A 21,514-nucleotide genomic window follows, 5' to 3' on the forward strand; every position below is an offset into this window, starting at 1 on the left:
CTGATAATCTCAGCACTGCAAGTGGTCTCATTGACAGGAATCGGATGCTTTCTGCACTGCGTTAGACTCGTGGAAAAAATGCCTGCATTCCACCTATGCCTGAGCGCCTTCGTTGCCGTCTCCAGCAGAAATGCATCAGCAATAAATCGCGGTTATGAAACTGGCGGGGCAGGGAGGCATCATCGCTGCGTGGCCGGGGCTGCAGGCTCCGCAGCGCAGCCAGCGTGGCAAGGCGGCTCGGAGGAGAAAGACGCCAGGTGAAAACGACGCAGGACGCGAAGAGGGTAAATCCGCGGAGGAGGAGGAGGAAGAGGGTGGTCAGCGCTACCTGGAAACGCCGCACCGCGCGGTGCGGGACGCGCACGGAGCCCCCTGCCCGGTGCTGGGGCCGGGAGGAGAGCAGGGACGGGCCCCGCGGCGCCGGGTGCTCGCCCCCCGCGGGTACGCGCGCTGCCGGACGCGCGCCCCCGCCCCGGGAGCCGCCCGCGGGGCCCCGCCGTTGCCACGGCAACGGGTGCTCGCCGCCCCCGGCTCCTCCTCTCCCCCCCTCTCCGCGCCCCCAGCCCCGAGCGCCTCCTGCCTGCCGCCGGGGCACGGCGAGCGCGCCCGCTGCCGCATTTTGGGGGGGGGAAAGGGCGGAGAGAGAGGAAAAAAAAAAAAAAAAAAAAAAAAAAAAAAAGGAGGCTTTTGGATGTTGTGTTCCTGGAGGAAAGCGGGGAGGCGCTGGCTCTGCCTCCTGCTCGGGCCGCGGGGGTAGCGTCTGCGGCCGCGGATGTGCGGGGGGCCGGGGAGGCGGCGGCGGGGGCGAGCGCCCGCCCCGATGGACTGAGCGGCGGCCGGGCGAGGAGAGGCGAAGGAGAGGCGAGGAGAGGAGCGGCGAGGTGGGTGCGCGAGCGGCCGCGGTCCCCTTGCCCTCCCCGGCAGGTCGCTGCTCCGAGCCTCCCGCTCCGGGCGGCTCCGAAAGGCGCGGGGGCTCCCGCGGGGGAAGGCGCAGCGCGGGGAGGCGGCGAGGGATGGCTGGGGCGGCGGGTCCGGCCCGATGACCTTCTCCGGGGGTACCGGCCTCCCCTCGGTGGCTGCTGCCGCTGCAGCCCGCTCCCTTCCCCGCAGAGCTGCCGTCGCCCTGCCCTAGCTCCAGGGCCGCTGGCAGCCCCCGGGAACCTCCGCCGGCAGCTGCCGAGGACGGCCCCGGCGGGTGCCGAGAGGATGCTCGGGGGGGGCCAAAGCTCTGCCTCCGTCCTGCGCCCCCCGTGCCGAGCAGGGCGAGGTTGCAGCCCGTTAACCTGCACCTGTGGACGGCTCCAGCCGCAGCTGCCAAGCGCAAGTTTTTTTTTGGTACGTTCCCTTCTGCGTTTTGGGTAAGCGAGGGATGCACGCAGAGCCAGCAGCTCGGTGTCAGTCTGCTGACCGACAGCAAGCGGGCGGCCGCTTCGTCTCTGGTACTGCCGCTGATCTGCTCCGGGTTTGGCTGTTCCACTGCAGAACTGCCGGTAACGTGTTCTCGCAGTGTTTGCTCTGGAGGCTACTGACCGATCTGAGCAACGTTTTCCTGTGCAAGATTGGTGAAAAACTCGCTGGATTGCCATTCAGCATTTCTTTATATCTCTATACTCGCCCATACTGTCGTGCCCACCATTTGTTTTTTATTTGGGTTCCACGTTTCGCGCCACTGTGGGTCACACCCTTCGGGCGGCCGTCAGAATTTCTCCTGCAAAGGTTACAGCAGCAGGTCAGGTAGAAAGCCACAAGTATCGTGAATGCTTACTTGTGGATCATAAAGGAGTAAAAATGAGCATGTATTTTGTGCTTCCTTAGGGAAAATTGTGGCTGACTTTGTGGAGGGAGACATCTGAAGTCCAAGCTGATGCCTTAAGTGCTGTTATAGGCAGAAGCGGTGGCTTTTCAACAGGGCACATATTTGCTAACTGACAAGATACAGGTACAGGGATGCAGCTCTGCAGAACAGAGAGGTTTTTGCTGTTAACTTGTCTGTCTCCATCAAATCGTTTGGTTGGAAGCTGTTGCCCAGAAGCACAGATCCCTGTCCTTGGGTAGAGGACATTATTACAGGCTAGGCCTCTGTGTACAGAAGGATGAAGTTCTAGTCTTCAGCAAGCCAGTGATGAGTGAAATCAAGAGAACATCTTAGCTATATGGAGTATTTAGAATAAAATCTTGTATCTCCCATTACAAAAGCACTGATTTGCATTTTCAAAGAACCCCATTTTGCCTGCATATGCATGCACACAGAAAGAAAAAAGGCAGATGAAATCCATGTAAGGCCACAGAGATTTTGTTTTGGCAATGGGCCTTACGGAGGTGAATAAACTCTGCTACATAAAGAATGTGCCACCTCCATCTGAGGAGTATGGTCTTGGCACTGTGCTGGCCACTGGTGGACCAAACTGGAGGACTCTTCCGGAGGCATTGTTGCTTTGAAGTCAGATTTTGGAAGCTTTTGGTGCTACTCAGTGTTTCAGCTACATGCCTTGGGTTTGAATTTAACTATGATAATCTAAAAATAACCAACCAGGTAGTGCTGGAGGACTGAAGTGAAAGTGTTCTGGTTGTCTCAGTTTGGATTACATAGTAATGGAATAAGGTATATTACATTTTAAGAAATCAAGGCAGAAGCAGAAGACAGTAATTTCTCCCTTCTTCTTAAGGAATCTACCTGCTGCGATGTGGGGAAGGGGATAAGCAGAGGGATAAGGATAACAGAAAATTCAGTAGCCAATAACAGCTTAAATCCTTCAATGGTGAAGTCAGCTCTTCCTCTCCAACCTAAGCAGATAATGATTTTGACAGCAGATAGAGACTTGGATGACATGTAGTGGTGAGGCAATATAAAGGAATTGTGTCTCCCCTTTTCTCCTGAATTAAAGAAAAATGCCCTCTATTCTTTTCGGCTAAATCACCATAATTCTACTTATTTCAGAAGATATTCTCCAGATATTTGTAACTGGAAATAAGAACTGAATCTGAGTAACTCTGTGTAAAGGTTTGGTCCTGCTTTCATGAGAGTCATTGGAAGTTTTGTCACTAATGTCAGTGGGACAGAGCCCAGGCTCAATACGAGCACACATTCACCAATCAGATTCTCCCATGCCCTCTAGGATCAACAATGTTGAATAGTTTTGTAGCAGACTTCAGTGAGGTCATGGTCTCAATGACAAATTCTGTAACTCTTTACGGGCATCACAAGCTTTAATTTATAAATTATCAATGATTATTAATCATGTTCTTGTAACTGAGAAAATTGTAGGGTCATTGCTAAAACACTGGCCTCCCATAAATGCTGGTAATGCTGACGTTACCCACCTCCAGCAGTAACAGCTTACTACAGGAGCAGTTAACTATTTTATTTTATCTAAGATAACTCTTAAACCAAAACCCTTCAAAATGAAAATACTGGCATAATTAGATGTAATATTATTTATACTTCGTGAGATAAATTGTATTTTTATTTAAAAACCAAGATTAAATTATGTTTCTTGTGATCCCCAAGGTATCCAGAGTAAACTCACATCCATTATTAGTCACAATAGATTCGCTCCAGTCTGCCTGGGAGGAGAATTTGATTTACAATTATGTTATATTCAAAGTTCGTGTTTTTATTAAACTTTACAGAATCTATGCATAATGATTAAGAAGTCCAAATTTCAACAAAATAAAAAAAATGGTTTCAAAATAACAAAAGGGAAAAAACAGAGTGATTCAACACAAATAGAATTGACTCCCTTCTCAAAGTCCCCTTGCAATTTCAGGTCCATGGAATACACAGAACGAGATAGTGAAATTCATCTCTTATTTATTCTCCTATTAAATCTAGAATTGCCACAAATTAGCAATTGAAGTCATCCTAGCTTTATGCCAGTGTAATCAAGAACATAATTTAACCCTTGAATGAAAGCTAGAGAGAAAATAGGCTTCTCTCTCAACTGTTGCTTTTCATTAACACTGATAGGCATTGGTGAAATAGGATGGAAGGAATAGATTATTGAATGGCCATCATTTCTAAGTTACCTAGGCTCCAGACATTTGTTACTATCAAAAAAAAAATAAAAAAATAAAATCATAACTAGAAGAAAAAAAAAAAAAAGGAAAAATTTCAGAAGGCAACAATTTCCTTTTTTTCTTTTTTCTTTTTTTTTTTTTTTTTTTAGACTTCTGTAGCTTACAACATTATCTATCGTTCAGCAGAAACTCAGCTCTCCCCAGAATCCCATTTTATTATTTAGCATTGGACATGTAATGTATATTTAGAGAACACAGTTTTATCCAACAAATCCTATTTTCCTCTGCCCTTGTTTTCTCTCTAAGCCCCTTACACCAGAAGCCTGTTTCTGGTCTGGATTGCTAAGTCATCACATCAAAAAGACAAGTGTGATAACATTTCCAGACAATTCCATGCTACAGAAATAGCCTGTGAAAATACTAGTGATGATGTTGGCCAATAGAAAGACATAAAGAGGCAAATTTGAAAAAACAAATTCAAAGTCTAAGTATTCATTATACTGTTATATTGCTGTGCATATAGGAAAGTTAACAAATTATTTTCTCTGTGTATTTTGCACACCTGAAAACCATTAAGTGTATGCAATTAAAAAAGCTGGTTCATACAGTGGGGGGACAAACAAAACTTGTCTTTATATGTCCATTCAAAATAGAATGAGATTAGCATACATGTAAAGTTGTGAGATGCAAAAAAGAACAATAATAACCAGAAAGTAGATAATCATTTCTTATGAACTACAACTTGTTAATCTAAAATTTTTTTACAGTGGATTTATGCAATAGTAATTCCCTGGACTTTGCAGTTGGAAGGATTCCAACTTAGATATCTTAGATATCCCACTTAGATACCACTTAGATACTTACAATGGGTCATGTACGTATGGGTTGTTGGTAAAGCTTTCCATAGAGTTGGTGGAGCAAAAAACCAGATTTGTACAGTGCAATTTACCAAACTATATTTCGATCACTATCTTAGACTGAGATGAACTGACCTCTAGAAATGACCGTTTGTCCCACTGGCTACAAAAGAAGCAGCGGGACTAGCTGAGAGGTAGCCACCTACGTGCATATGCTCAATCTGGACAGATGAGTGCCACTCTTATTGTCTATATTGTATTGCATTAACCAATTTTAACTATGTAATTATGATGACATTTTCGTGTTTTATCACAAATATTTAATAACATAGTAGTACTCCCACCCCTACCTAACAACCCTGTTTTATTTGATAGTACCTAGGCTAGCAGACTATTTTCTTCCTCTAACCATATCTTAATAATGCCATTTTACTGTGGAGGAAGGACTCCGCTCAAATAGTATAGTAACACAGGTCTTTTATCCATTTTTTCCTACTACTATGGGTAGTAATTGTAGCATGCGTTCCCAATGTGTTTCAACCCTTATTTTGCATGCCTGCTTTCTGTATTTTCCAACCTTATTGAGACAATTTGGGATAACTACCTTTATCTTCCCCAAACACAGTGACACAAATACAGACAGCATATCAAATGTTGATGCACAAACACAGTTGACACAGTTGTGTTGTGAAAAGAAAAAACACAATGAAACTGTATTGTAATCAATTCAGATGAAAGTGTCATGGCATGGTAACAGAAACACAGCTGGATGTTTAGCTCTGAGAGGGCTTGCTGTTTGGATAGGGTAAGTACCTGGTTATTATATCTCTTCCTTTAAAAGAGAAATACACATATGATTCAGGAGAATACTTAAGTATTATGCAGGGGATGTCTTGTTGAAAATAATACAGTTCATGTCACTGTTTTGCTGTTTTTTTTTTTTATTACATTTTTTTTCCTCTGGGTACCTATCAGCCCAAGGCATAAAATTTGAATATTTCATATGTATAAACAAAATATTATTTTATTTGGATAGAGGTATATAATAACCATTTACACGTATATGTAAATTAGACTTATTTTTCTGACTGGATAAGGAAAGAAAGTATACCAGCTGTTGACTGTCCCCAGTATTTATGCTCTGGCAGAAGATTTAAACTGATATCACTTATGACTTTTTTATTTATTGTAAATAAATAAAATCTATATGTAAAGTAATGCATATGATATTAATCAAATCCATTCTAAACTAAAATATACAAGAATAAATTCTGTTGCACTAGAGCATCTCCCTGTATTGCTAGTGAGTTGACAGTGTCCTTCAAAATACCTTTACTGCAACTGGCTCTTGGTAGGAAGATTTTCTCTCAAGATGCCTTTCAGTGCCTGGTCTTTTAATTTTGGCAGAGTCAGAGAGCTAAAATAGAAGCCATTTTGTAACTGGCAGATATTTTTATATTTTTACAATTGGTAAGAAGGTATTGTGCTTTCATTTTGTATTGCTCAGTAATGGTAGACTCTTTCCTTAAACAGTAATTTCAGAGACATGTTTTTACCTCCTTTTCAATCCATTTATGTCCGTGAACAGATAAACTTACCTTAATTTGTAATTCAGTGACATTTATGATGGTATTTCAAATTCTAAGTTTAGCTTCAAATTTGAACAATTGTTCTATTATCATATTGTTTCCATTCCCTGACTTGATGTGCATAAGTCCTCTGCTGTGAATGTTCCCAGAAGCAGATCTGAACTTTGCCTCATGACTGTGATTACGTATGTATAAAGTTTGTTTTCTTTGCAAGTGTGTTCACAAAAACACACAGAATACTGAAGCCTTTCTACAATTTTTGTAAGTTATGGGAAAAAATACTTGGATGCTAATTTTAACAATGTATTAATTCAAGGGATTAGAGATTGTTTGTTGTTTCAAATATGGTCAGATTTTAGACTGAAATGCACAGTTCCTATATCAGTACAATAGTCTTTGATTCCACAGGTCGATTAAATATATAGTGGTCTAAAAACATGAAAATATCAGGCATTAGCATCAACAAGAAGTAGGAATCTCTGTCTTAACACTGCAAATGACAACTCTCCATTTTTGCAAAGAGGACTGATTATACACTGCCATCCTGAGCAATTCTATGTAACAGAAGTTAAAACAGTGGTGAAGTAATAGCCTACCACTGAGAAAAAGAACTCAGTTTATTGGTTCTGATACAGTCCTGTTCTCTGCCAGTGCAAGTGGGTTATTAAATGGGAAAATTAAATGCTGACAGAGAATATTCCCGTGGTCTGTGACAAGAAAAGTGTCTCTCCATGTCGTGTTGTTGGCCTAGCAACTCTTCACTTCTTCTCACTTCTGCAGCCAAGGAAACCAAGAACAGCCACTGCTATCATAGCCTCATGGGATCATACCTGGAAACTTCTAATTCATGCTGAGGTACAGACAGCTCTAAAATGAAGGTTGGATCATGAAAAAACATTTTCCCAAATTCATATCTTAAACTAAGCATACTGGACTAGAACTATCTGAGATTCTCTGTATTTTTGACTAATTCATATTGCTTTTCCAGTCATGTCTTCTGATCCTGGCAAACAGTGAATGCCGAATAGAAAATACTGCAATATCCTAATTCAGAAATTATTTAGGCAGGATATTTTTTGTAAGAACTGATCTGAAAGAAATGTGTAGTGCCTATTATATCAAAAATATACTTTAAAAGGAAAGTTGGACACACAATTACATGGAACTCTAGAATTATACTATGAAGTTAATTAACAAATGATAGGTGAACTTCTCAGTGAGCAGAACAATCATCTTCCTTCTTACCAAACTCTTAGAATGATTCTACTAATAACGTTATTTTATTCTGGGAGAATTTCATGCAAGTCACATTCAAGTGAGTACAAAGACTGCAAAGTGCTCTTCCATGACCCTATGGTCTATATTGCTTCTGTACTTTTCCACCAGTCTTACATAAGAATCAAATGGAAAAGGCTGACTAAATGGAAGTTTATAGTACCCCACAAAAAAACGCCTCTAAGATGGACAAGCAATTAACAATTACCCAGTATCATCTATAGGACTACCTTTGAAATAAAGGAAAACAAAACGAAAGAAAAAACACCCTGTTCATGAAAACATTTGTATTTAAATGCTTAAAAATAATTTTGGTTGATATTATCAGGGCAGTGGCCAACTGAAAAAGCAAGAGTTCTTGTTCTTTCCCATTAGTGGGAAAGCACAGGAAAGCCCATGAAAACCTATGCAGTTCTCATTCCATACTCAGCCTGTAATTCTGAACTAGAGAGCTTTTATTACGCTAGGGATGCCTCCCTGTGTTATCCTGAATAAGCTTACCAAATGAGCTGACTGGAGACAAATGATAAGTTTGGCTGTCAGAACAAAGAAAGGCTAAATTTGATTTAAAATCTGAATGAATGTAAGAACTCTTGCTGGGGTATGACTTGTTAGTCCTCACTGAAAATAACTTTGGGGTAAAATAATTGAGGTGTTTTCCTTCCTCCTGCTGTCAAATTCTTGTTGAATAACAGTCCTCTGATCACAACTAATAAAAATGCCATTAAAGGCATCTCATGTTACATGGTCAGCAAAATAATACAGATTTACACTGGGCAAATATTTTAATTATTTTGAAAAGTATTTTTAAAAATAAAATTTGAACTTTGTATATGCTTGTATTTGATTTGTATGTCAGAATAAATGTGATACATAGAATGTGTACAGTTCCCCCAAATTAATCTGTTTTTATCTACTTTATGGTGAAACATGATAATATTATCAGAGAGAATTTCAAACATACTGTTTTGATCAAACATATCATTTTGGTATTCTTGGACAGTATCTTACTCTTGGTGTTGCTTGTCTCCATATATAGGTAGTCTGTGATTAATCCAAGCTTATCTATATGACTGTTATTTTGGTTTCTGGATGCTTAATGTTCTCATGATTTATCAGTCAAGAATTATTCACAGAACTCATTGAAAGCTTACATAAACAAGTCAATTCAAGAAAATAATAAAGTGCTTGTAAATGTTTATGTAAAGGAGGCCAGATGGAATGCTGTCAATCTATAATGGCACTGTTCATATTCAGCAATGAAATATGATCATAGAATCATAGAATATCCTGAGTTGGAAGGAACCCTTAAGGATCATCAAGTCCAACTCTTGACACCGCACAGGTCTACCCAAAAGTTCAGACCATGTGCCTAAGTTCACAGTCCAATCTCTTCTTAAATTCAGACAGGCTCGGTGCAGTGACCACTTCCCTGGGGAGCCTGTTCCAGTGTGCAACCACCCTCTCTGTGAAGAACCCCCTCCTGACGTCCAGCCTAAATTTCCCCTGCCTCAGCTTAACCCCGTTCCCGCGGGTCCTGTCACTAGTGTTAATGGAGAAAAGGTCTCCTGCCTCTTGACAACCCCTTGCGAGGAAGTTGTAGACTGTGATGAGGTCTCCCCTCAGCCTCCTCTTCTCCAGGCTGAACAGGCCCAGTGACCTCAGCCGTTCCTCGTACGTCTTCCCCTCAAGGCCTTTCACCATCTTCGTAGCCCTCCTCTGGACACTCTCCAACAGTTTCATGTCCTTGATGTGCAAATGGAATTTTTTTAGACATGTTGTTTATTATCTGTCTTTACGTAAGTTGTGAAGAAGACAGATCTGATGGAGTTAGATTAAGAGCCATCAACCTCATCACCTGGTTCACTTGGTGTCTGCATCTATTTTGTCAGAATCATCAATTATAGATTCCGTATTTTTTTAAATATAACTTAAAATGGTATTTCAGAGTTATCTAGTTATAAAATCCCTATGAATACTATTTTTTTTCTACAAATAAATTCTCCAGCTTGTATTAGAATTGGCCAGAGGCAGGTGGAGATCTAGAGAATACAAGCAGTACAAAGTTCATATTTAAAAGATTTCAGAAAACAGTATTTCACCTTAATGAACAAACCCTACTCTGCAACCAACACAAAAAATGTGAAGGGACAGCTAAAGCTATTCGTATCCAGAGCACCCATTTACACTACCTCATGGCAGATATGAGAAAAACTTGTACCTCCTTCTTAAGGACTGACAAAAAATATCTCCAGAAAGACAAGGTGACAAAATCTGTATTTTGATGACACACGTAAATACCTGAGGTGTGGGAGACAGAGGGATTTGGCCAACCTCTTTTCAGTGGTTTGTGGGGTCAGGACAAGGAATAATGGTCACAAGATAGAGCATAGGAAGTTCTGCACCAACATGCGAAAGAACTTCTTCACGCTGAGGGTGACGGATCACTGGAACAGGCTGCGCAGGGAGGTTGTGGAGTCTCCTTCTCTGGAGATATTTAAGGCCCATCTGGATGTCTACCTGGGCAGCCTGCTCTAAGGAACCTGCTTTGGCAAGGGAGTTGGATCCGATGATCTTTCGAGGTCCCTTCTAACCCCTTCAGTTTTGTGATTCTGTGATCTACTGTCTTGTTCTGTTACTTCTATGCCATTCCTGTGTCTCTAAAACAACAAGCTTAGGGATATGGTTTAGTGGGGACTGCTAGCATTAGGTCAGAGATTGGACTCGATGATCTTGAGGTCTCTTCCAACCTAGAAATTCTGTGATTCTGTGAAAAGTATTTAAAACTTATAGTGGATATTTCCCTAATGTGTGGAACCTTCAGTAGGCAAAGGCATGACTCAAATTGTTTGTAGTTTTCCTCCTGAAGTACTTGGTGCAAAAGATAGCTTGGGAGGAGACTGCTAGTGGGTGTGATTTCAGTGGCACTGCCTCTTAATGGGATTGCTGCCAGCTGGTAGAGCTTGAAATAAAATTCCAATTGCTTTAAGGTGGGTGAAGTGTTTAGCTATTTCTTTCATTTGTCTGCCTTTGGAGGAGGTAGGAAAATGCCTGATGAGGTATTTTCCTTGTGCTGAGGGGTAAGAAATTTTATATTTCTTGTTTTCTAGAATACTTTGAGCTTTTTGGGTTGATATTACATAAGGACTTATTACTTGTAAGAACAATTGTGTGAGGAATTTTCAGTCTTGCAACGGTAAAGGTGCAAAAGCTGTTTAAGAGTCACTGAAGGCATCAAAAGGCAGTATTCATCTTTTCCTAGTTATGATACTGGCTTCAATATCTCAACTTAAAAGTCTTGAGATGTGCTGTAAATGAACCACAGCATACTGCAATCTATGTTCTTACTTTTAAATACAATTACCCTGAAAGGCTATGGGTGGTTATCAGGCAAGAACTGGTGTGATATGTAACCAGGGGTAGCTGAGAACAAACAACTGTAAATGCAGACAACCTCCCCACCCTGCCCCTAGCTGAGTAATCTGAATGCTGGAAGAATACAAGGATAGCTCTGAGACCAAAGTTTTTAAGACAAACTATTACTCTGTTATCCATTGTGTGTATTGTCCCCTAGAGGGTAAACTTGTTTTGAGGGTTTAAAGTGAATTTGGAAGCTGGAATCCATCTTGCTGCAATAGTTTCTGTACTGTTTTGACCTACTATGCCTACTACTAATACCAGAAATGAGAATTGAAAAACCTAAGGATTTATTGCTGAATAATGAATAAAGGCTAGATTAGCACCTTTCAGCTTTAAGATAATTTTAGGTAGTATCACAGCTATTTGAGTCAAAAAGAGATGTCAATGAGCATAAAGAGCAAGAAGAACAACCATTTGAAATCTTGCTGTTAAGACTGGTACTGTGTGCTTACAGTCATGTCTTTGTCTGGCTTGTGAAACTCTTACTTAAGCTCTTCATAATGCTAAATGCAGGAAAAAAACTATAAATTAGTCCTTATGATTGTTAAATGTAGCAGTAGATCAGTTCTTAGTACTTGATTCAAGAGCTTATTTTAGACAAAATGAATGAAATAAGGATCACAAAATGGTGAGATAACTAAGTACCTTTGAAGACAAGGAGATAATGCTGGTTGAGGTGTGAGACAAAAGGAAACTTTTCTGACCTCAACATAGGACAACTTGTACAACAAGTGAGAGATGATTTTCAGACAGAACAAAAGCAAACTGTAACAGGGGAAAAATATCTGAATGCTGAAAACATGCTCATGTACAACTCAAACTTGAGTAGCAGTAGTAATTACCACTCTTATTTCATGTTACTAAAACACCAAAATAATCCTGTGTCACAAAGTCTAGAACTAAAATTGCTACTACTAATAGTAGTAGTCCAGTTACCAGTGCACAGGTGAAGAATAACAAAATGTATGGTCGAGGAAAAAATGTGATAATATGTTTTCTTTTTCTGTTGTTAGAGATGAACCAAAATCCACTGTATGTTTTAAGGTTTGGGGAAAAGTAACTACATGTATTTATAGGCTTGCTTGAGGCTGAAAAAGACAGCATTGTACAGCCAAATCTAAACCATGGCACTCCTAAATTGCTACAACTACCCAGATAACGAGTCCATGCAAGCTTCCTCAGAAGATAGGCTTAGGAGGAAATGCTTCACTCAGAGGGCAGTGAGGCACTGGCACAGGCTGCCCAGAGAATCTGTGGCTGCCCTATCCCTGGAGGTATTCGAGGCCAGGTTGGACGAGACCCTGGACAACGTGATCTAGTGGGTGGCATCCCTGCCCATGGCAGGGGGTTGGCACTAGGTGGTTTTTAAGGTCCCTTCCATCCCAAGCTGTTCTCTGATTCTATGATACGATGACTAGACTTAGCAGTTCATTTCGCTACCTATGGAGTTTAAAAGTACTGAACATTAACTAATAGACAATATCTACTCTCTTATTTTAGTTATAGACAAAAATCTTATTCTTGGAATTACATGAAAGTGATCAGTGTTATTGCGATTAAGTGTGTATAGCCCTAAGAATGTGTGAAAGTATCCTGAGTGTTTTTGTCATCTAATGACCAAACTCTCTACGGTCAGATTTGTTCAGGCCTAGTCAATCTTAAAAGAACAAATGTTACAGAATACATACCAACAGAATCTAGGCTTGGAACATGTGCATGTAGATAGAAATGAATCTTAAAATGCGATGATACTGATCATGCTTTGTATCTCCTAATAATACAGTAAATGATGAGATCATATAGAAAGCTGGAGCTGAAAGTTTGACTGTTCATATCTATTCTTTAAAAAAAAAAAAAAATTTAAGCTGTGGATATTCATACACAAGAAGAGTGTGAATCATGCACTAAATAGTAATTTTTCATCAGTAAAACTCCCTTCATTGCTAGCATTTAAGTAACCTGCCAGCAATATTTTAAAATACAAAGCAACACATTTACTTCTGTCCTGTTGGTGAAAACAAGGTACAGACTCATATCGATGCCCACGGAAGTCAACTAAAATCCTTCCTTTCATGGTTGGTAGATCATAACCATAGCACTTCATTCTTATTTTTCCCTTATACAATAGCAGTGGTATTTTTTTCTGCTGAGGAAGAAATGGGAATGTTCCCACTCTGAAGTATTGCTTATTTTAGGCTGCCATTGCAGCACAACTACTTAAACAGAGTTCCTCCAGCTCTTATTGCAACCTCATTTAGTGCTAACTAGGAATATTCTTGATCTTAGTAGAAAAAATGAGGTTGAACATGGAAAAAATACCTAACATATTTAAGAAATTTACATCTCTTCAGGGGATGAGCTGTGAAAAATGTGCTAAGAGTATTGCTAGAGTTGTTTGCACTGAATTTAAGCCATAAGAGTGCTCACTGTCCTTCATCATTCAAGGCTAAACTCATTTGTAGTACTACCTTATACATAAAATGTTATGCATCTAGATGACAAAGCAAAATGTACAAAAACAACTAGCTTAGATTTTTAAACCAGGAGCTAATTGGCTGTTGTGTGATGCTGTACTGATATGTTAAACACTTCTGGTTGCAGAGCTACATGTATGTTTTGTGATGTAGAAGTACATCTGCTTTTTAGATTGTGTTTGATATGAAATTGTTTTGCACCCAGATCATGGACAACTTCATTCAGCTTGTTTTAAATAAATAAAAGCTCCTTTGGATTAGAGGGAGCGTAACTATGGTAAGGGCTCAGCTCTCTGAGGTGTATCTGCTGAAGCTCTTGCATGCAGCAGGATTGTAATGCTGTCAAAGCTTCTGAATTTCAAAAGAGAAGCAGAATGAGACCATGCGTAGGCTGCAGCTGTAATCTGTGCTTGGTAGCATACGAGTCCTTTCCCATGAGTCACATTTTATAGAACAGTGGATTCTGTTTAGCCTGGTGTGTGTGTGCGCATGCCATGTGTTTGTTGTTGTTGTTGTCCTGGGCTGTGATCTAATACTTCTTCCATGCCTTATCTCCCCTTCTGAGGATAAACTCATGTTTAATTTGAATTGTTAAGATGGAACCTAGGAAATCGACAATTCCCTTCTGATATAGCTCATACGATTAACATCATATGTGGCACAAGGCTGGAAATGACTCTCTAACCTACCCACCAAATTGATTGTTGATAACAGCCCTGTCCCTTATGCTGATATTTGCACCGTTTCTTCCTTTCTTTCTCCTGTTGTGTGAAGAACAGCACTTTTACGCAATGTTATGTCTTGCTGTGAGGATGATAGCTTCAGCATGTTTCTCAGGTTTACTTTACGTTCTTCCCTAAATCAGAGATCATCATGACAATGATTGGCTTTATTCTTTTGTGGTCTTGCTTTCCTCTTCTACTCCTTTCCATTTGGATCAGCTCTTTGCCCTTCTTGTATCGCGTTGCTCTTTCTTCTCATGCTTTTTAAGCTCTCTCTGAACTCCCGTATGCTGTTCTCGTATTTCCAATATTCCTTTTTCGACTTCAGCACTTGTTGATAGTTTGCTGCTCCTGCATACTCATTCAACCTATGTCTGTTTTTTTTTTTTTTTTTTTTTCCCCACTTCTGTGAAACATTACTCATTCTCTGTTGCTTGGTTCCCAACTTTAACTATCACATTTCCAGTCCATTCATCCCATGCTTTCACACAGCCTTTTTGTGAATTCATTGTTGATTGCTTCTACTGAAACTTTCTTATTTCACTTTCCTCCTTCCAAAACTTTGCTCTGTCTCTCATTGCAATGTCTACCTCCAGCCTTTACTCACTCTTGGCAATGGCTTTTCTTCCAGCTAAACCATTCTGGCAGAAAGCTGATGACCCAAATGACTCTTTCCACTGTAGATTCATTCTTTCCTCCTTTTATTTTTCTAGTGTAATTAAATTCCATACGTGCAGATCCATCTTTACAAGTTCTGAGTCAATCCTTGTCTACCAGCTTTTTTTCTTTACTGTACGAATTCCTCCTGATTTTGTCTAATATGACATAGTAAGATGTATCCATCCATTCCTCTCAGCATGCCTTTCCTTCTCTTCCTATTCCTTCCCTGTTCTTTTCATAGACATGGAAGTTTCTTGGCTTATGTGTTTATATATTTTTTTCAGTTTGCCCTATACATCTTTCTTGGCTTCTGTGACATTCTCTCCCATTCTTTGCCTTAATCTTTGCCTCTTGTCTGGTTTCTTTCTCTTAAACGTACAAGCACAACTGTGATTTTTTTTTTCTCCTGTATGGTGTTATCAAAGATACTTTCCTAATCATCACGACAGATAAAATTCATCTGTTGTTTCCATGGCTCCTATTTACTGGAGCACCTTTTCCTTGCCTCTTGCTTGGACTAGAGCTTCAATCTTTGACTCTTCGCTGGCTGTTTAAATCCTATAACTTCTAAAACAAACAAAGCCCCCTTCTTTTCAGGACACTGTTATATGTACCCAGGCTCTCAGATTCCTACTAAATTCTAGATTCTGATTTTGACCTCTTGCTAGGTTGCATTTGTCATTGGAACAGTTTATTACAAACATGTTTTTGCTCTCTTATGTGGCCTCTTATGCACAGGCAGAGAAACTTCCTTTTACAAGGTTATATTGTAATCTTGTTTCAAATCCCTCTAATTTTCTCCTGCTCTAACACAATTTCCCCCTGCTTTCAGAAGTTATTGCATGCAGTAAGGTTGAGCAAGTAATAGCAAACTTGCTACTGCATTCATGACCAAACTAAATGTTTACTTTTTTTTAATGTAATAAAGTCATCCACTTAAGCTCTGTAAGACTCCTAAACCTCAACCCCCTTTTCCAGTGGTGTATGAGTCTTAGTTCATGAATAGCCCACCTCCACTACAATAACACAGATGATAAAAACTACATAAGAACTCTAATGAAGCCATGACCTATGCTGCTGTCATCACCTGAGCTGCTTACAAAACACTGATGCTAGCACTGAGTGGATGCTGCTTTTCATTTGTTGCTGTGTTACAAATTTTTAAATGGGCCTGATGTTTGTATGTCCCTAAAGCAGCTGCCATGTGTGTTGTTTCTTCTCTCCCTTGTCTAGCAGCCAGCATTTCCTGCACACCCACTGTTAGACACACTGTAATATTCTTGTAATATTTCATTCTTTATGGAAGTCTAAAGGTCAATTCTAAAATGACTGCTGTGGGAGAGTCTGGTCTTAGTTAAATCACTATGAAGCACAGGAGATTCTGTACACAGTCACTGACACCACTACTTTCATCAACGCAACTCAGAACAGAACTGTTGTATTTTTGGCTCTGTCCAAGAAGCAGCTGGTGTTACATACTGGTTGTGTTGACGCTGCTTCTCTCTTTTTCACACTAGTTTGGGGTTGTTTGGACTTGCTAAAACAGGTCATGACTTAAAATACCTACCAGGTGGTGATAGTATTTTTGGTATTAATGCTTTATGTGATTTATTTCCCATGTCCTGAAGGAAACGAGGTATGTGTAGTTATCAGGCAAAATAACTAACTAGTACTTGTACTCTAATGTGATCTTGATCTTAGCTGCACTGGTGCAAACGTGAATGCCGTTAACTACAGATTACAATCTAGCCTTGTAAAAATAGGGGTTGAATACTTGGTTTATAGAGTATACTTTGTTTTCAGTATCAACTCATGTTTCTCTAAAACTTGGATGGAGACTACATGCTAAACTTTGATGGGATTGATATGGTTAGCTAGTGGACACCATTGACTAGCATAACTTGTATTTGGATACTGCTGAAGAACGTAGGATGTTTCCCAAACTAAAGAGAAAGATGGGATGTTTATGCTTACAAATATATAATAGATTTTCTTCAGTGAGATGCTATATTCTATCAGTGAAGCCTACATACTGATAGGTATACAAGGACTGCATGGAGTACTCACTTACTCTGGGTTCTCTGCGAGTACCCTGCAAAACTTCCTTCTGATATGTATGCCCAGGTGGCAATTCTAGAAGGTCTGAGTATTTATATAAAATCGCAATGAGAATTAGCAGATGAGAACTGTAAGCAGTAGTTCCTGCTGTTGGAAGGTAGTAGGGAGATGAGGCTCAATTTCTTAGAGATCATGATGGATCAAGTGAAAAAAGATGACTTTGTTTAATATGTTCGTATATATTAAAAACAGCTACTATTAGAGTTGCATTTTCTGATCACAAGCAGTACCTCTAGTTGGGCATCTAAGAAACAAAAATCACAAGCTACGACCTTTGAAAAGATAGACTTGAGTGAATGAACAGCACAAAGAGCCACCATGGCAAAAGAAGGTAGAACTCAGTAGTCCAGCTTGACATAGGGTTAATTAAATCGTGACTGTAACTTCTTTCTTCAGTCATTTGACTAATTGGATATGCATTTTAACTGCAGTAACAAACTATAAAGACGACAGCTTTCTCTGCTGCGTTCTCTTGTTAGATCATTAGATCCGATCCAACCTCTGTTTTGGATGGCACTATAATGTATGAATATGTAATTAAAACTTTTGCTGTAACTAATACATATAACTTTTGGTACTTGAATATTAATCCTTAATATTCTTCTAAGATATCTTAAATTTCACAAAGGATTTTCTCCAATAAAGCTAAACTAGATTCTACCACAAGATGACAGCCTGATATCTGTACAGCTCAGTTTCAGTTTGAAACTCTTGGATTCAAAGGAAAAGGTGAATATTGTTAATAATAGGATGTTACCTTTGTGTGGAAAGATAGAGCATCAGGGATTTTCACAAATACTTGCAGGCAAGAAGTACGTGATCGGACTGGTTTATGCTCTTGGCTCTGGAGTCAAAGACATTCTAGTGGATAAGAAATATTTTTGATTTTCCTTACTATAAAGTCTTTTCCCTTCATCTTCTCTCATTTTTTTCATAAACATCTAGACTGTCTAGTCCAATTTCTCTTGTTGTACATGTTCTATTTGGAAATGAATCTAATCCAGCTAAAACTAAAATTTTGGAAGGTCTCTAACTTCTTGCTTTGTGAGAATAGCAAAGACACATCCACACCACAGAGCTCAACTTCTGTAATGTGATATTCCTGGCTCAAAGTTTGGAGGCTTAGAAGGGTTTTAAAGAGAAGTTCTCAACTTCTTCAGCACAGACAAAACAATTATTTTTTTTTTCCCAGGCACTCTATCCAGAAGTGCCCAAGCCATTTTCCTTTAAATAAGAATTTTTCATAATTATTTAAGGGTAGAGATCTGCAAATATTTATTTATTTTGCCAACTGCAAAAAGTTGCATTGTCAAATAAGAGGATTCACAAAGAAAAAAAATCTGTATTTTTGTTCATTTAGCTTTTCTCCTTTCTTCTTCTAGACTTCAAAAGTAGTTGAAGGATAATGTTAGTAAAGTTTGTGGCTGCTGTAAAAAAGCAACTTTATTCTGAAATAAACAGACTTGAATTACTTACATTAAATAGTAAACTAACTTCTGTGAAATTATTTCAACTCTAAATTTGTACTGCATGAGTGTCTGGACATCTGTTCTGGATTTAAAATTCTGATTTGACTTTGCCATTTTTTGTTAGCTTCGGTTCCTATCGAAGTGATGCCTACTTAATAGAACTCTTGGCTTCTTCCTCTGTGAACTACCTTGAGTATTTCCCTGTATATCAAACTCATGTCTTATTCTTTCCTTAATAGTGCAAAAAGTGATTGAAAGTAAAACAAGTCAAAATAAGGTTTTGTTAATGTGCTGGAATCCTCTGAGGATGTGTGAAATCATTAGAAACTGATTACATTGGGTTAGCTTACACTTGTAAGTCTTAAATATGCGCTGTGCTACTTTTTGCTAGATTTGCCTGCATTTGCTTTTAAATGGGTAAGTGCTCAAACAGGGAGGTCTGCTACCTCCAAACTTCCAGTGCAGTATGTTGTTTAAACCAATCCATCTTCTGAGTGTAGATAAAGAAGAAGCAGTAAGAACCAATAAACTACGAAAGTATAGCTTGGCTACGTTTTTTTCTTTTTTCTCTTTGCTCTGGTAGCATACATTCTGAAACACCTGTATTAAGGTGCTGAATTTAAAAAAAAGATGGCTGGCAATTATAACTAAAATGGCTATGGAAAGTTTTGCCACAATTTTCTGAATTTCAATTCACTTTATTAAATTATGTATTACTGGGAAAAACCTTATGCATTATCTGTTTTACTAGGTTCGTTGTATTGCAAAAAGCTGAATAAGATTACCTCCACACACTCTGTATGTGTGTATGGAGGGACGGTGGTGTAAAGCTAAACTATTAGACTACTGGTACTGGTTATGTTTGAGAGAATATAGTTTTATGTCTGTAATGCCCTCTGAAATTCCTGCTGCTAGCTGCATACTGTGTGCAGTCTCTATATGGACTACGATAGTAACAGCCACTGGCATTATCCTAAGCCTAGGAGCCGCTTCCTTTCAATAAAATCCTGGGGAAGGGGCATCTTTCAGGGTAGCTTGACAGTCTACTAATGTGCTAGTAGCTAACACAACAAGAGACAGTACTTGGCTCTTTCCTTAGGGAAGTTCTCACAACTTGCTGTAGTTTTGGTGCCATTCCTCCCAATTACTCTGGAACACACTGAGGGAAGAGATAAGGGGTAGGGCTGCAAACACAATTTGAGCAAGACAGAAGTGATGGATGGGGGGAAAAAGAGGAAAACTGGGTATGAAAGCAGCAATAATGCCTGCTTTATTGTCTATGAAAGTATGGACAGAAGTACATGCTAGTCTGTTTGGTTAAATGGGTTTCAATAGATTTATATAATTGACCAGTGCAGAATTCTGCTCGAGTAGTGTTCCCACTCCAAAAATGAACTTTACTAACTGAAATAAATCCCTGTTAGTCTAGGGCGTGTTAATTTTCTCTTGTGGGAAGAGATACCCATTAAGCTATGACAAGGTAGCCCACATATATCATCAGATTGAACAAATATGTTTTGTCAGTGAAAGGCATATATGTTGGTTTAGATGCTCATATACAGCACAATGTGGTCATTCAAAGATTAAAGGTTTTTAAAGTAAATTTAGACAGACGTGTGCACTGTGAAAGGAGACAATATCACTTTCCATTAAAGTAACCGAAAAGGCTTTTATGTAATCAGGAACTTAAAGCCATTAAACACTTGCATTTTTAATATGAAATATGATTTAAAACAGAACAAAATCTAGGCTACTTATTTTCCTGTATTACAAGTGTATTCCAAGAAATAGCAAAACTGTTAAAATAAAGTTAATCTGCATGTAGCCAGAACAATAAATGCAGTTTACAAAATAGTTTATTTAAAAAGAAGAAAAAAAAAAAAGAAAAATTTCATGAAGTAGCAACTATGAATGTGGAAGATGCTGTTCAGTGCCAGTGGGAAAGCTTAGTATTCTTACTGTAGTTAACTGTATTATTGCCTTGTAAAACAGGAGCAGTGATACTGTTTCTTAGTAATCACCTCACTGTATTCCTACTTGACACAGTGACAAAAATCATGGGAATATATGTGATAGGAGTGACTAGAAGTAAAGAAAATGGAAACTGAGTACTGTGAAACTGTTTTACACAATGTTTACATACTCCAGGGTGTCCCTACAGTAAGGAGGTGCTACTCTATCTTTTTCTGTTATTGCTTATTTATTAATGCCAAATAAAATAAATGATATGTAACACCATGTGGTTATGAACAAGTTCTTCATATGTTAATTTCATTCTGAAGTGCAAAGAAAAGTAAATTTTATAACTAGTTAAATAACCATAGCTGATATTAAGACTTGTAGCATTTTAGATCAGGTGGTATTGCATTTAGAGCAAAAGACTTAAACCTCTTTAAATTGAAGGTACCCAAAATGCTTAAATTACAAGTCTGCCCATGCACTGTGGTTCATATACAAGCACTCTGAACTGTCATGTGGAGGTAACCTTATGTATAGATTGGACAGCTAGTTTAGAACAACTGAGATTAAGATTGTCATGGTTCATTTTTGGAGTTGGCTGCTGTAAAAGGCTTGTTGTAGCATAACTGATTTTATGCACATGGATTTGGGATGTATTTGCAGGCAGGTGTTAGACCATGGAAATTAAAAGAAACCTCGTAGGAAGGCAGCAAGGAAGAAGATTTTCTTATGTTCTTTTTTTTTTTTTTTTTTTTTTTTTTACTCGAGTTCTATTAACCTTTTTCAATATAATGCTCTTCTCAGTACAATGGTACCAATTCATTCTGACCTGTGCTGACTAATCCTGGTAGTCATGAGTTTTATCCAGGTCTACACTGGTTCAACTATATATCTGCCTTAAGCAGGGTTAGAGTTAGGAAGGGATTTAAAGATAAATATAGAATCAGTGAAAGT

The 21,514-nt window shown here is 39.2% G+C and overlaps 2 protein-coding genes across 2 annotated transcripts in view; one reads left to right on the forward strand and one right to left on the reverse strand.

The window, feature by feature from the left end:
- The window catches only part of RSPH14 (radial spoke head 14 homolog), a gene marked incomplete at its 5' end in the record, with an annotated part of 93,606 nt that overhangs the window by 15,680 nt on the left and 56,412 nt on the right, over positions 1–21,514 (reverse strand). The gene's annotated exons all lie outside the window — the stretch shown is intronic.
- GNAZ (G protein subunit alpha z) overlaps positions 856–21,514 on the forward strand; it is a 67,101-nt gene continuing 46,442 nt past the window's right edge. Inside the window, exon 1 of the mRNA XM_082774433.1 lies at positions 856–881. The gene's annotated coding sequence lies outside the window, so the exon portion shown is untranslated. The remainder of the gene's footprint in view (positions 882–21,514) is intronic.

Source organism: Aythya marila (assembly GCF_965140915.1).
Source record: "Aythya marila genome assembly, chromosome: 17".
NCBI lineage: Eukaryota > Metazoa > Chordata > Aves > Anseriformes > Anatidae > Aythya > Aythya marila.